This window comes from Macaca nemestrina, chromosome 4 (genome assembly GCF_043159975.1).
Source record: "Macaca nemestrina isolate mMacNem1 chromosome 4, mMacNem.hap1, whole genome shotgun sequence".
NCBI lineage: Eukaryota > Metazoa > Chordata > Mammalia > Primates > Cercopithecidae > Macaca > Macaca nemestrina.
The window spans coordinates 100,288,316-100,302,546 of NC_092128.1; the positions used below are offsets into that span (position 1 = coordinate 100,288,316).

A 14,231-nucleotide genomic window follows, 5' to 3' on the forward strand; every position below is an offset into this window, starting at 1 on the left:
GTGCTTTCTGTATTACTTTTTAAATTTTACTCTTACATTCTAATTGCATTATCAAAGACATAAGGAATTCTTTTCATTGTGAAATAAAGTATTTATGACGTTCCACAAAGTGCACTCTGAACATTGCTCACATCATTTAAGTATCATTTCAAATAACTATTAACATTAAAAAAAATGAAATTTAAAATTAAATACATTTAAAATAAATAGTTAAAAATTGTATTTTATATGTGTCTGTGCTGTAGTTTATATAAGATTTATCGAGGCGAGAGGATGGCTTGAGCCCAGGAGTTTGAGCCCAGCCTGGGCAACATGGCGAAACCCATCTCTACAAAAAATACAAAAATTAGTTGGGCATGGTGGCAGATGCCTGTAGTAAAGATTTATCTTACGTTGGGCATTTGGGTGATTTCAAGCTTTTGATAAATTAATGGATGAATATTTTATATATAAATTATTGAATGTTTGACTAGTTCATTAGGATGTAGATAAAAATTTCCTAAAGTAAAATAAATTTAAACAAATATGGCCAAATTTCCCTACCTAATAACTACAAGGTCTTAATCTAGTTATATTTGTGTATTATTGTTCTAAAAAAATCATTGTTCTTTGATAATTAAAAAGAAACAATCTTGTTTTCATTTAGATTTGTTTAGTTCCTAGGGAGGGTGGACATAATAATGTTATTTACTATTTTCATAAAATATTAAATTTATGAATTATGTTTTCCTAGGCTTTGTTAATTTAAATTTAAATTGAGGGAAGGGAATCTTTCTATAATAAGGCCATGAACTCACTTCTATAAATATTTGTAAATATTTACTCATTTTTGTATTTTTATTTTTATTCTGTTGGTTGTGGTTTTAATATATATATACAGATGTAATAAATGCTTTATGTAGCCAAATCTATTACAAATTTTTCTTTTGTAATATTGTATTGATTTGTATGCCTGAAAAGTCATTTCCCCATCCCAGACTCAGTCAGCTACTTATTCTTCCTTATTTTATAGCTTAATCATTTACATCTATTTCTTTAGTTCATTTGGAATTTATGTTGATGTATGATATGGGATGAAGATCTAAATTACTTTCTCCCAAATGGTTAACCACCTATTAAGATACTAAATTATTACATCTACTAAGGCCTGGTACCTAATTGTTGGGTCAGTTAGAGGGTTTTTCCAGAATAATTTGAAGCAGTTTACAGTTCATTGCCTGTTAGAAAAAGCATCTAGAAAAACTAAAACCTCTGGCGACAATTAGTCCCCACACCTTTCCTGGTTTTGCACCTGTATTACCTTCCTGTTCCTGGCGGCAGTGAGCTCCTAACCCCGTCCTCCTCCAAGTGCATTGCAGTCCATTGCAGCCCTGGAGCAGAAGCAGAGAGGCAGGTATTGATTCTGGGTGAAACAACCAGGGCTACCTCCTAGAGCTGTCCCTGTGCAATGGAGAGATAACTGACAGTTGCTCAACAACGAAGGCTCCAATCTCTGGGGTCTCGGGATACGTGGAAACCTCTTCTTCAACCTGGGACAGCAGCCTCTTAGACGAAGGCTAATAAAACTTCTCCTGGTGTGTGACAGATAGTTGACTAATGTGTTTCCTGCCTGGGCAGTTGCAATTGGCAGCTGATTCTATGAAAAGCTTTCATGAATCGTTTTGGAAAGCATGCATGTTGAGGAGCAGGGAGATGAGTCAGGCATCTCTCTACCTAGCAGCCCAGCCCCCTTAACCCAGATGTCTACTAATTATTTTCATACTTAAATGATTTACTACATTTAAATCAGTCCTTTAGAGAAGTCCTCATACTTGCTGATGCAATGAGTATGCAATAAATTTTAATGTATATAAACTATATAAAGCATCTGACAATGCTTTGCTTCCCTATTCATAAATGTGGATAGTTTTAACTGGTATTTTATGCCTTAAAGATAAGTCCCTTTTTTCCTTTTTTTTTTTTTCTTTTTTTTCTTTTCTTTTTTCTTTTTTTTGAGACAGTGTCTTCCTCTGTTGCCCAGGCTGTAGTGCAATGGCGCGATCTCGGCTGACTGCAACCTCCGCCTCCCGTGTTCAAGCGATTCTCCTGCCTCAGCCCTTTCCAAGTGGCTGGGACTACAGGTATCTGCCACTATACCTGGCTAATTTTTGTAGTTTTAGTAGAGATGGGGTTTCATGTTGGCCAGGCTGGTCTCAAACTCCTGACCTCAGGTGATCCACCCGCCTCGGCCTCCCAAAGTCTAGCATTACAGGTGTGAGCCAACACGCCCAGCAGAATTAATCTTTTAATAGAATTTCTTCTGTACTATTCAGCAAAATAATCTCACTCAGTTCCAACCTACCCTCTATAAGTGTGTTTTGTGCATTTCTGAATATTCTATTCTAATGTGCTCTCTAGTCACAAATAAGCAGCTGAGTCAACTTGCCATTGGGGCTGTTGCATCCAGATTTTAATCTACACACATAATTGTGTGACACTTTATTCATCTGGCTGTGCAGTGACTCAAGTGTGTCTCTAAAGGGGCAGAAAATTGAAAAGCTAACAGGCTATCCTGACATCTCAGATCAATGGTTTTTCTTCCTTCCTATCAGCAGATTTTGAGAAACTTACCTCAGTTAGAAAAGTTGCTGCAGCTATTCCCTCCGGCAATATGTTCCGTTCTCCATGGCTCCTAATTAGTGTTCATCTTGGCCTTTTTTTCCTACTCTAGCTCAAGATGCATCTCCTTGACTCCATCCACCCCATCCAATACATGTGTCACTGCCTCTGCTCCTGAGCCTGGCTGTGTGTTAACCCATTATAGGCTGGCTCAACCAAGCTCAATCCAGGCACTGCTAAAGAGGCCAGAAACGATGCCAATGGACATGCTGTCAATGCTACAAGGTATGTCAGAGCTAGATTTGTATTCATTTTTTAAAAATAGATATTACATTTCTTTTCTATTATTTAAGAAAGAAAGAAAACTTAAAGTGCTTCCCAAACAAAATGTATACCCCAGTGTTTATTAAAGTCAAATCCATAACAAAGCTACACAGCTAAACTTGTATCATATTTATTTTCTTGATCTGGGGGGAGTATTGCATTAGAACCTGTTGTTCTGGTCGACAATAACCAGAATGCCTAGTTCTTTATTCCATGACATTTAGGACCGTGGACATATTCCTATGAATGGGTTGGAGTACTCCTGCATGAAGTATGGTCTACAGATTGGTGCTAGTCCACCAAGAAATTAGTACAGAAATTGGGAGAGCATACCCAGTGTTGGCAAGGATGTGAAGCAACTGGAACCCTTATACATTGCAGGTGGGAATGCAAATTGGTACAGCCACTTTGGAAACAGCATGGTAGATTCTTAGACAGTTATGAAACTTTATGCACTTACCATACAACCCAACAATCCAACTTCAAGGTAGTTACTCAAGAGAAACAACCACACATGTCCATACAAAGACTTGTATGTAGCAGCATTATTTACAATAGCCAAAAACTGATAACAAGCCAAATTTCTATCAACTGGTGAGTGAATAAACAAATTGTGTATTCATATTACAGAATATCATATAGCAAGAAAGAAGAATGAAATCATTTATACAACAATAGGGATGAATATCGAAGACATTAATTTTAAATGAAAGAAGCGAAACATGAAGATTACATACTGTATGATTCCATTTACATGAAATTCTACTAAGATAAAACCATAGTGACAGAAATCAGATGTGTGGTTATCTGGTACTAGGGATGAGGGTGAAGGGGGTCCACTGCAAAGGGACAAGAGGGTTCTTTTTAGGATGATGAAACTGTTCTGAACCTCAGTGTTGGCGGAGGTTAAATACTGTGTACGATCATCAAAATTCACCAAACAGCACCCTTAAAGTGAGTGGATTTTATTGTATATACATTATACTTAAATAAAAGTAAGGAACAAAAGAAAGAAAGAAGGAAGAGAGGAAGGAAGGAAGAAGGTGGGAGGAAGGGAAGGAGAGAGGAGGAAGGAAAGAAGGAAGGAAGGAAGGAAGGAAGGAAGGAAGGAAGGAAGGAAGGAAGGAAGGAAGGAAGGAAGGAAGGAAGGAAGGAAGGAAGGAAGGAAGGAAGGAAGGAAGGAAGGAAGGAAGGGAGGGAGGGAGGGAGGGAGGGAGGGAGGGAGGGAGGAAGGAAGGAAGGGAGGGAGGGAAGGACTGAGGGAGGAGGAGGGAGGGAGGGAGGGGGAGGGAAAGGGGAAGGAGAAGGGGAAGGGAAAGGGAGAGAGGGAAATAGAAAAGGTCAAGATTCCATTTACTCTCGTGCCTCACTCCACTTCCTCTATGCCTGACAAACCCAATGTGACTGAGATCAAGAAATTCAGTAAATTGAAATTAAAGAATACAGAAATACAAGAGAAAAATCTGCTGCCTTCCAAAGAAATGACAGAATAGAAACAAGCAGGCAAATTGCAATGAGGCATGCCCACCAACGTGTGGTATGCATTCCACAGGTATTGCCTTTGTATTTTACTTCGTTTAGCTGTTTAACTTTGTACAATGCAAAGAGGCCAGATCAAGCTTAATGCCTGTGCTGTCCTGTTCACATCAAGGAGTTGAGAACCACTGATGATGAGGGCTGCACCTGCCTCTGCCTATCTGGCTGTCATGACAGGAAAAGAGCTTGCATGTTGGTGAAGGAAGAAGTGGGGTGGGATGACAATGAAATCTAGAGTAAAACCAACCTGGCCCAAGGTGTCCTGCTGGCTACTAAATGCCATTTAGTCAGAGTGCCATTATTTTTTTGTGTTTAAAATGATTTTAATTATTGGAATGCCCAATGTTTGTTTAAAAAACAAACAGTTTTAAACACTCCCCCCGCCCAAAGAAAAAAGAAAGGGCCAAAATTAGAAAATCTTCTTTCTGAAAGTAAATAAGATACTCAGTTTGAAGGGAAAATATAAAATTTCATTAAGCCCCAAAAGGGGACAATCAGCCTAAAGGGGAGGTATTTTTATTTGATGTTAATCACGATGAGTTCTGGGATTTCCTTGTAACACAGTGCAGGGGGACCAGACTAATACCACAGTTCAGTCTTCCTGCATCACATCAGACACTGTGAGTCAGGGAGCATCGTTACACCTGGGATAGATCTGAATCCTGGTAAGAATGTGCTACATATACCTTCAGAGCAAGCCTTCAGAGTGTGGTCCACCTTCTCCGAAAACAAAATGTCATTCTTACTATAACATTTTTTTTGTGTTTTTTTCTTTTTGCCAGCACCTCAGGGATGAGCATCCACAGCTTAATGTTTACATCAATGAATCAAAGCTATTTCCATAGCAACAAGTCTACTTCTCCAGAACTGCAATTTTATGTCAATTTACTATTAACGGAAGATGGAACAAAAGCAAGCAGACAGAACAGGAGAAACCTTAATGCCTCAAGACAGACTGGCAAAGCAAGGAGGAAGAGGAATGAACCTGTCATTTGCAAGGGTTTTAGGGTTTAGTGAACAACATTTAACCATTTTATGCTCAGGTTTGTGATAATGATTTCATAGGACCATAAAATCTTTGAGCTAAAATAGACCTTAAAAGTCATCTGAAACCCCTTATTTTATTTTAGCTTTTTTTTTTTTTTTTTTTTTTTTTTTTTTTTTTTTTTTTAGAGACAGAGTCTTGCTCTGTTTCCCAGGCTGGAGTGCAGTGGCGAGATCATAGCTCACTGTAGCTTCGAACTCCTGACCTCAAGCGATACACCTGTTTCAGCCTTTCAAAAACACTGAGATTACAGGTGTGATCTACTGTGCCCAGCCGGGAACCCCTTATTTTAAAGTCAAGGAGACTCAGTCCCGTACACAGTAAGGGATTTAATGAAGGTCATTTTGCTGGTAAGGGACACAGTCACAAACAGAACATGGGATACAGAATTTAAGCCTGGAGTTCTGTTTACTCACAACATTACATTGTCTCTTTCATCTGTTAGTTCTAGTACCTAAGGCTCAGCTAAATACTTTTTTGTGGAAATCTATTCTGCTGAACACCAAGACTTTCTCTTCCTGGTCTACCAACAAGGGAGCCGAGGCCATCAATTATGGCTAAGCAGGGCCATTGCCTATAATTGAGAAGTAAAATTAGAAGCCATATAGCAAGCCTGTATCAGTTAGGGTTCAATTGCAGGAAGCAGATACCACCCTAGGGATTTTATGCAGAATGGGATTTAATACAGGGAATTGGATGTTTATAAACTTGGCAGAACTAGGCTGTAGGCTAGGTTTCCAGGAATTATGCCCAGAACACTGCAGAACTGTCTCACCAGAGAAGCTGTTACAACTGTCCCAACCAGGGAGCTTGAATATCAAGAGATTGCCCCTGGAATGACTGAGCCCAAGATCATAGTCCAAGGTAATGCTAGTGCAAATAAGATCCAAGATCAAGTAGCTGGTATCTGGGAATCACTGGCACCACAGCAAATGCCCCTTACCACCCACAAATCTGGAGAAACTGGACACCGTACCATTTTGGGGGGGTGTGAGGAACTCCATCCTCTGGCCATATCCGACATCATAAAACAGTCAAGAAAGCAAGAGAAAAATGCCATAACCTCATTTCTACCTTCCAGTTTCCAATGAAGCATCTCGTTGGCAGGACCTAATTTGCATCCAGAACCTTACCTGCAGGAAAGTATCAAAATATAGTTTGTTTATGTGTTGTAAAACTTTCTAACGTCTACCATGCTGGAAGGTGCACTAAAATGAAGAGGCAATGAATACTGAGTATCAGCTGATAATATCAAGGTGAAGAAATTCATCTGTGGGCACTCTAGTGAGTTAGTTGATATGAGTCTACAACCATTTGGAACATTGCATTGAGAAGTAGAAGAATACCTTGAGTTGGGAGACTAGAGGAAAAGAACACCCTAACAGGTTGCCAGTGGGAGAGAATATAAGGTGAGGTACCCATGTTAGAGAGCAATTGGCAGAATTTTAAAATGTGAAAGCAGGACCAGGCACAGTGGCTCACACTTTGCAATCCCAGCACTTCGGGAGGTCAAGGTGGGAGGACTGCTTGAGTCCAGGACAGTGAGACCCCATCTCTACAAAAAATAAAATAAAATAAAAACTAGTTGGGTGTAGTGGTGTGCATCTGTAGTCCCAGCTACCTGGTAGGCTGAGGTGAGAGTATCACTTGAGCGCAGGATTTTGAGGCTACAGTGAGCTATGATCCCACCAGTGCGCTCCAGCCTGGGCAACAGAGTGAGACCTCACCCAAAAAATAATAATAATAATAATAGTAAGATCAGATGATATGTACTGTCATTGAAGGATCTTTAGGACATACTGTAGAATTTAAAAGTTAGTTTTAGTATATATGATATGATGTTATTTACAACCCGAAAAAGGAGAACAACCCACAAAACAATTAACCAAGTTCTAGGGACATGTAATTCAGTTAGAGTGATTATGAGGCAACCCCGTGTGAATAATTTACAAAGGAAAAGGTCAACACCAATTCTCGAACACCTAGGCTCTCGAACACCTCAGATAGACCTGGGATATGAAAAGATCAGAGTGGGCCCGGTGCAGTGGCTCATGCCTGTAATCCCAGCACTTTGGGAGGCAGAGACAGGCGGATCACCTGAGGTCAGGAGTTCAAGACCAGCCTGGCCAACACAATGAAACCCCGTCTCTATTAAAATTTTAAAAATTAGCTGGGCATGGTGGCGGGTGCCTGTAATCCCAGCTACTCAGGAGGGTAAGACAGTAGAAACGCTTGAACCTGGGAGGTGGAGGTTGCAGTGAGCTGAGATCACACCATTGCACTCCAGCCTGGGCAACAAGATCAAAATTCCGTCTCAAAACAAACAAAAAAAAAGAAAAAAGAAAAGAAACAAAAGAAAAGGTCAGAGAGATGAGAGATGAGAAGGGAGACTTCCAGGGGAAGGGAAATTTCTGTTATTCACACTCAAGTGTAAAAAGAGTGAAAACCAGGTATATAGTCCCTATAGTTAAAAGGGGGGTCTGGCTCATGCCCAGGAAATATAAACAGAGGAAAGGGGTCAACTAAGTGCTTTCCGTGGGACCCAGAAAGTGCTACTGCACTGAGCAAAGCCACCTCTTTCTGCGTGGGCAAGGTCAGGGGTGGGTGAGGGTTTCCCTTGGGCTGGGATAGGCATGCGGGAGAGAGAGGCGCTCAAGTCCCGCCCAAGTGGACCCAGCGGCAAAGGTGAGGGACCCCAATTGCAGGAGTATGTGTTGCTTGGGCTCCTGGGAGCCACAGTTGGAGCTGGCATCCCCGGGGACCAAATACACAGCATGCAGCAGAAGAGGCATCCCCAGAGCTGGGAAGGTCTGGATCGGGTGTATTCGTTTCTTAGGGCTACTGTAAGAAAGTACCACAAACTGGGTGGTTTAAAACAACAGAAACTTGTCTCACAGTTCTACAGACTCAAAGTTTAAAATCAAGGTATCAGCAGAGCCATGCTCCCTTTAAAGTCTCTAGGGAATAATCTTTCCTTGCTTCTAACTCCTTTGGTTGCCAACCTTGGCATTCCTTGGCTTATGCAAGCCCTGCCTCTGTCTTCACATGGCCTTATTTCACCTGTGCCTCCTCTGTGTTTTCAAATTTCTTTCCTTGTAAGGACACCAGTCATAGGATTTAGGGCCCATCGTAATCCAGTATGACCTCATTCGAGTGCAGTGGCACCATCTCGGCTCACTGCAACCTCCACCTCTCAGGTTCAAGCGATTCTCCTGCCTCAGCCTCCCGAGTAGCCGGGATTACAGGCTTGCACCATCACACCAGGTAATTTTTGAATTTTTAGTAGAGATGGAGTTTCACCATGTTGGTCTGGCTGGTCTCAAACTCCTGACCTCAAATGATCTGCCCACCTTGGCCTCCCAAAGTGATGAGATTACAGGTATGAGCCACAGCACCCAGTCTGACCTCATCTTAATTTGATTACATCTGCAAAGACCTCGTCTCTAAATAAAGGCACATTCACAGGTACTGGGGTTAGGAGTTCAACATGTCTTTTGGGGCTGCGCACAGTGGCTCACGCCTATAATCCCAGCATTTGAGAGGCCAAGGCGGGTGGATCACCTGAGGTCAGGAGTTTCGAGACCAGCCTGGCCGACATGGTGAACCGCGTCTCTAATAAAAATACAAAAAATTATCCAGGCATGGTGGCGGGCGCCTGTAATTCCAGCTACTCAGGAGGCTGAGGCAGAACAATTGCTTGAACCTGGGAGACAGAAGCTGCAGTGAGCTGAGATCATGCTACTGCACTCCAGCCTGGGCGACAGAGCGAGACTCTCAAAAAAAAAAAAAAAAAAGTTTTTTGGGAGAACAAAATTGATCCATAACACAAGCAAAGTGACCAAACCCAGGAAAAGCCAGCTGTAAAACCAGTCAGGGTGGGAGCCCAAGACCACTCGGTAAATGAGAGCTGTCTAATGGTTTAATGCCCTCATGTCTACTCCGCCCTCTGGCCTTGGCCTTGGGAAGCAACGGTCAGCAAGAGAGAGGCGGTGGGGGTGGGCAAGGAACAGGACAGTTGGTCACACCTGTCTCCCCAAAAGAAGAACTGCACAGTGTAGTGGGAAAAAAAGAAGCCAAGAACTGCACGCTGTAATGGGAAAAAAATGTTCTATCCTTAAATAAGCACTAAATTGTTAATATCTTGGACTAAGCATTCAAAAAAAAACTTCTTATTTTGGAAATGTTTAAGCATACAAAAAGAGAGGAAACAGAATAACAAGTTCCCTGTGTACCCATTGCCCAGCTTCAACAATTATCAACTCATGGCCAATCATTTTTTTAATCTACACCCTCACCCACTCCTCCCTCTCATAGGCTTCTTTTCACGTAAATCTCAGATATATAATCTGGAGATACTTCATTCAGTTATTTCAACATGTCTCTGAAACATAGAAACTGTTTTAAAAATAAAACAACAGACACTGAGGCCTACCCAAAGCCTTTGGTAGGGAGGAGAGAGAGGAGCAGAAAAAAATAACTATTGAGTACTAGGTTAGTACCTGGGTGATAAAACAGTCTGTACAACAAACCTCCATAATATGAGTTTACCTGTGTAACAAACCTGCACATGTACCCATGAACCTAAAATAAAAGTTTAAAAAATAAAAATAAAAAAACCCCACGTTATTATAACCTCAAAATTAAAAACAATCCGTTAATATCAAATATCTACTGAATGTTCGAATATTCCTGTTTGATGTGTAAAACTTTTCATATGTTTTCTTTGTTCACCTGAAGATCCAAAAAGATCTCTTTACACATTGCAATTAGCAATTTAGTCGCTTTTAACCTGTAGGTTCCTCTCTCCTCCTCACCTTTTATTCTTACAACTTTTTGTAAAGAAACTGAGTGTTGCTAGGTGCGGTGGCTCAAACCTGTAATCCCAGCACTTTGGGAGGCAGAGGTGGGCGGATCACGAGGTCAGGAGATTGAGACCATGCTGGCTAACAAGGTGAAACCCAGTCTCTACTAAAAATGCAAAAAATTAGCCTGGCATGGTGGCGGGCACCTGTAGTCCCAGCTACTCTGGAGGCTGAGGCAGGAGAATGGCCTGAACCCAGGAGGCGGAGCTTGCAGTGAGCGAAGGTAGCGCCACTGCACTCCAGCCTGGGTGACAGAGCAGAGCGAGACTCTGTCTCAAAAAAAAAAAAAAAAAAAAAAAAAAAAGAAAGAAAGGAAAGAAACTGCGTGTTTTTGTCCTATAGCGTGTTCCAGTGTGGCTATTGCTTATTGCACTCCATGCTGTTCTATCCTTTCCCCTGTATTTTCTATAAATTGGATGTTAAATCCAGAGCAGTGATTCTCAAAGGTAGCTCACTACAATTATCTGGGGAGCTCTTAAAAACCCTGTAGCTGGCCAGGCACGGTGGCTCACACCTGTAATCCCAGCACTTCGGGAGGCCGAGGCTGGCGGATCACCTGAGGTCAGGAGTTTGAGACCAGCCTGGCCAACATGGTGAAACCCTGACTCTACTAAAAACACAAAAATTAGCCAGGTGTGTTGGTGGGTGCCTGTAGTCCCAGCTACTCAGGAGGCTGAGTCAAGAGAATCATTTGAACTCGGAAGGCAGAGGTTGCAGTGAGCTGAGATCACGCCTCTGTACTCCAGCCTGGGCAACAGAGTGAGACTGGGTCTCAAAAAAATAAAATAAATAAATACATACATTAAAAATCCCTGAAGCCCAGGCAAATCCAAGAGCAATTACATCAGAGACTCGGGGGGGAAACTGAGACACAGGAATTTGTTAAACTACCTCAGATCATCCCAGTATGCAACCAACATTGAAAACCACTGATTGTTTTGATCATATTTAGGCTCAGTTTTTTCCCCTCTGGCATAGGATGGTTTGTTGTGTACCTTACACTGGATATTCAAAATTTCCAGATGGACCCTCTGTCTTACAAGGAAGAAAACGTGGAAGTGTCCATCACCTATGACTGGCCAGAGAGCCTCTAGAATGGCCCTATTGTTCATCTAGTGGCAAGAGATGATTACCCCCCACTCGACAAGTTCTGAAGAGATGATGGGAAGAAAAATAAAGCGTGTTTAATCATGCCGCAAATTGTCCTTGATCAATTAGCCAGTAACACATAAGTGGACAGAAAAATATGTAGAAGGATCCTCACAAAATTAATATCATGACTACCTCTGGGAAGTGACTGCGTTTGGTGTGGCAGCGGTCATGTTTGTGTGTGTGTCCATGAGGGGTTTGAGCCTCACCTCTGGCTTGTAAGCTTTAGATTGAGAATACAATCGTGTATTAATTGTATAAGTTAGTGAAAAGAAAGAACAAATGATGGCTTTTTAACAACAAAATTTCATATTTTTTATTTAAAAACTATTTAAAAAGTACTCATTACAGAAAATTTGAAAAACAGGAAAAGAAAAAAAAGTAATCACCTATAAATTCCCCACTCAAAGATAACCATTGTCGTGGAATTGGAGTTTATTATGTTAAGTGAAATAAGCCAAGCACAGAAAGAAAAACTGTGTGTTCTCATTTTTTTGTGGGAGCTAAAAATTAAAACAACTGAACTCACAGAGACAGAGAGTAGAATGGTGGTTACCACAGGCTGGCAAGGGTAGTTGGGGATTGGGGGAAGTGGGTATGGTTAATGGGTACAAAAAATAGTGCCAGCTGCCGTGGCTCACACCTGTAATCCCAGCACTTTGGGAGGCCGAGGCAGGAGGATCACTTGAAGCCAGGAGTTCGAGACCAGCCTGACCAACGTGGTGAAACCCCGTCTCTACTAAAAATACAAAAATTAGCCGGGAATGCCGGCATGTGCCTGTAATCCCAGCTACTTGGGATACTAAGGCAGGAAAATCATCTGAGCCCCAGAGGCGGAGGTTGCAGTGAACCGAGATCAAACCATTGCACTCCAGCCTGGGTGAGAGAGTGAGGCTATCTCAAAAAAAAAAAAAAGTGATAATGAATAAGACCTAATATTTGATAGCACAACAGGGTGGCTATAGTAAAAAATAATTTAATTGTACATTTTAAAATAAAAGGGTATAATTGAACTGTTTGTAAGACAAAGGATAAACACTTTAGGTGATGGATGTCCTATTTACCTTGATGTGATTATTACACACTGCATGCCTGTATGAAAATATCTCATGTAGCCCATAAATATATTCACTTGTTATGTATCCACAAAAAATAAAAAGAAAAACTTAAAGCTGAAAATAAAACAAAAAAGCCAAAGATAACCATTGTTAGTATTTGATCTATTTATCTCCAGAGTTAACATTCTGTATTTTTAAACTTAACTTTAGGACAAAACTCCTTCCCTTGATTTTTTTAACCTTCCTTTCTCTGGCCTGGTCGCAGCCACTAGATATGTATATATTAATATTTGTCCTCTGTCCAGGGCCGGGCACAGTGGCTCACGCCTGTAACCCCAGCAATTTGGGAGGCCAAGGTGGGCAGATCACCTGAAGTCAGGAGCTCAAGACCAGCCTGGCCAACATGGTGAAACCCCATCCATACTAAAAATACAAAATCTCAGCTGGGTGTGGTGGCAGCCGCCTGTAATTCCAGCTACTTGGGAGGCCGAGGCAGGAGAATGGCTTGAACCTGGGAGGCGGAGGTTGCAGGGAGCTGAGATCACGCCATTGCACTATAGCCTGAGCAACAAGAGCGAAACTCTGTCTCAAAAAAATAAATAAATAAAATAAAATAAAACTTTAATAATATTCCATAATACCTATTTTATTACTATTTTATAACAATCGACATTTATTGCTATGTCATAATAACATTTATCATTTATCAGTTGCAATTCTCACAAAAGCTTGACGATGTGAGTTCTTTTATCATTCCCATTTTATAGATCAGGAAATAGGTTTGGAAACGATAAATATCTTGCCCAAAAATGTAGCATGTCCAATCTTCTTTCCTCAACTAGACGCTGGGATGAAGCTGGCCAAGGGAGTGTCTTCTCCCTGAAGTTGCAAGTATTTCAGAATCAAGAGCCCTGCAGAGTCCTGAGTTAAGAGCCAACAGTGATGTTTCAGAGAAAGGCAAGAGCTCAGAAGCTGATCCCAGAATCCACACAACAGACCGTGAGAATCTGTCAACTACGGAGATGAAAGCAGGGATGATGCATGGAAGGGAGGGAAGTTTCCAGGCTAACACCTGGGGTAGTGGTGTCACTCCTGTGTGTGTTTAGTATGCCCAGAGGGGCCAGGTGTGGGTGGGCAGTCCAGAGCTGGAACCAACCCATTTCAATGCACTGCTTAGTACAGAATGCCGAGTAAAGACTTCCCTTGTTTCTTTGAAACAGTGCTGCCAAGTAATTGTCATAGAACATTTATGGGTCTGTCCTTCCGCCCCTCCCTTCCCGCTTTCCCCTGGAATAGCAAGCAGAGCTGGTCGTAAAGGTCAGAACCTTTTCCTGGGTGCTCTGGAGTAAATAAAGCCATTTCCTCCTGCCTACAATGATGAGCTATTCCTGGTGGGGTAATCTTGACTCTGACCTATGGATTTGTGCACCTAGAAAGGATTGAGTTTATTTAGTTAAGAGTTTGGAAGAAATGCTTTCTGTGTACTGCATAAGTATCCAATTGTGTTTCTTAATTATGTTTGCTTTACAGTTACCATGGAGAGAATAAAACCAAATGGAAAAATGTAGCAACATGGCTCTCTACAAAACAGAAAAGAAATCTTAAAGATATTTTAAGAGGCAAAGATGCTACTTATTTATTTTTTGTTATGGACAGCAG

The 14,231-nt window shown here is 41.4% G+C and overlaps 1 long non-coding RNA gene across 1 annotated transcript in view; it reads right to left on the bottom strand.

Moving 5' to 3' along the window:
• Positions 1–11,865: 11,865 nt before the first annotated feature.
• Positions 11,866–14,231, bottom strand: part of LOC105475781 (uncharacterized) — a 51,175-nt gene continuing 48,809 nt past the window's right edge. The window contains exon 4 of the long non-coding RNA XR_011622270.1: positions 11,866–13,493. This is a non-coding gene — a long non-coding RNA (uncharacterized lncRNA). The remainder of the gene's footprint in view (positions 13,494–14,231) is intronic.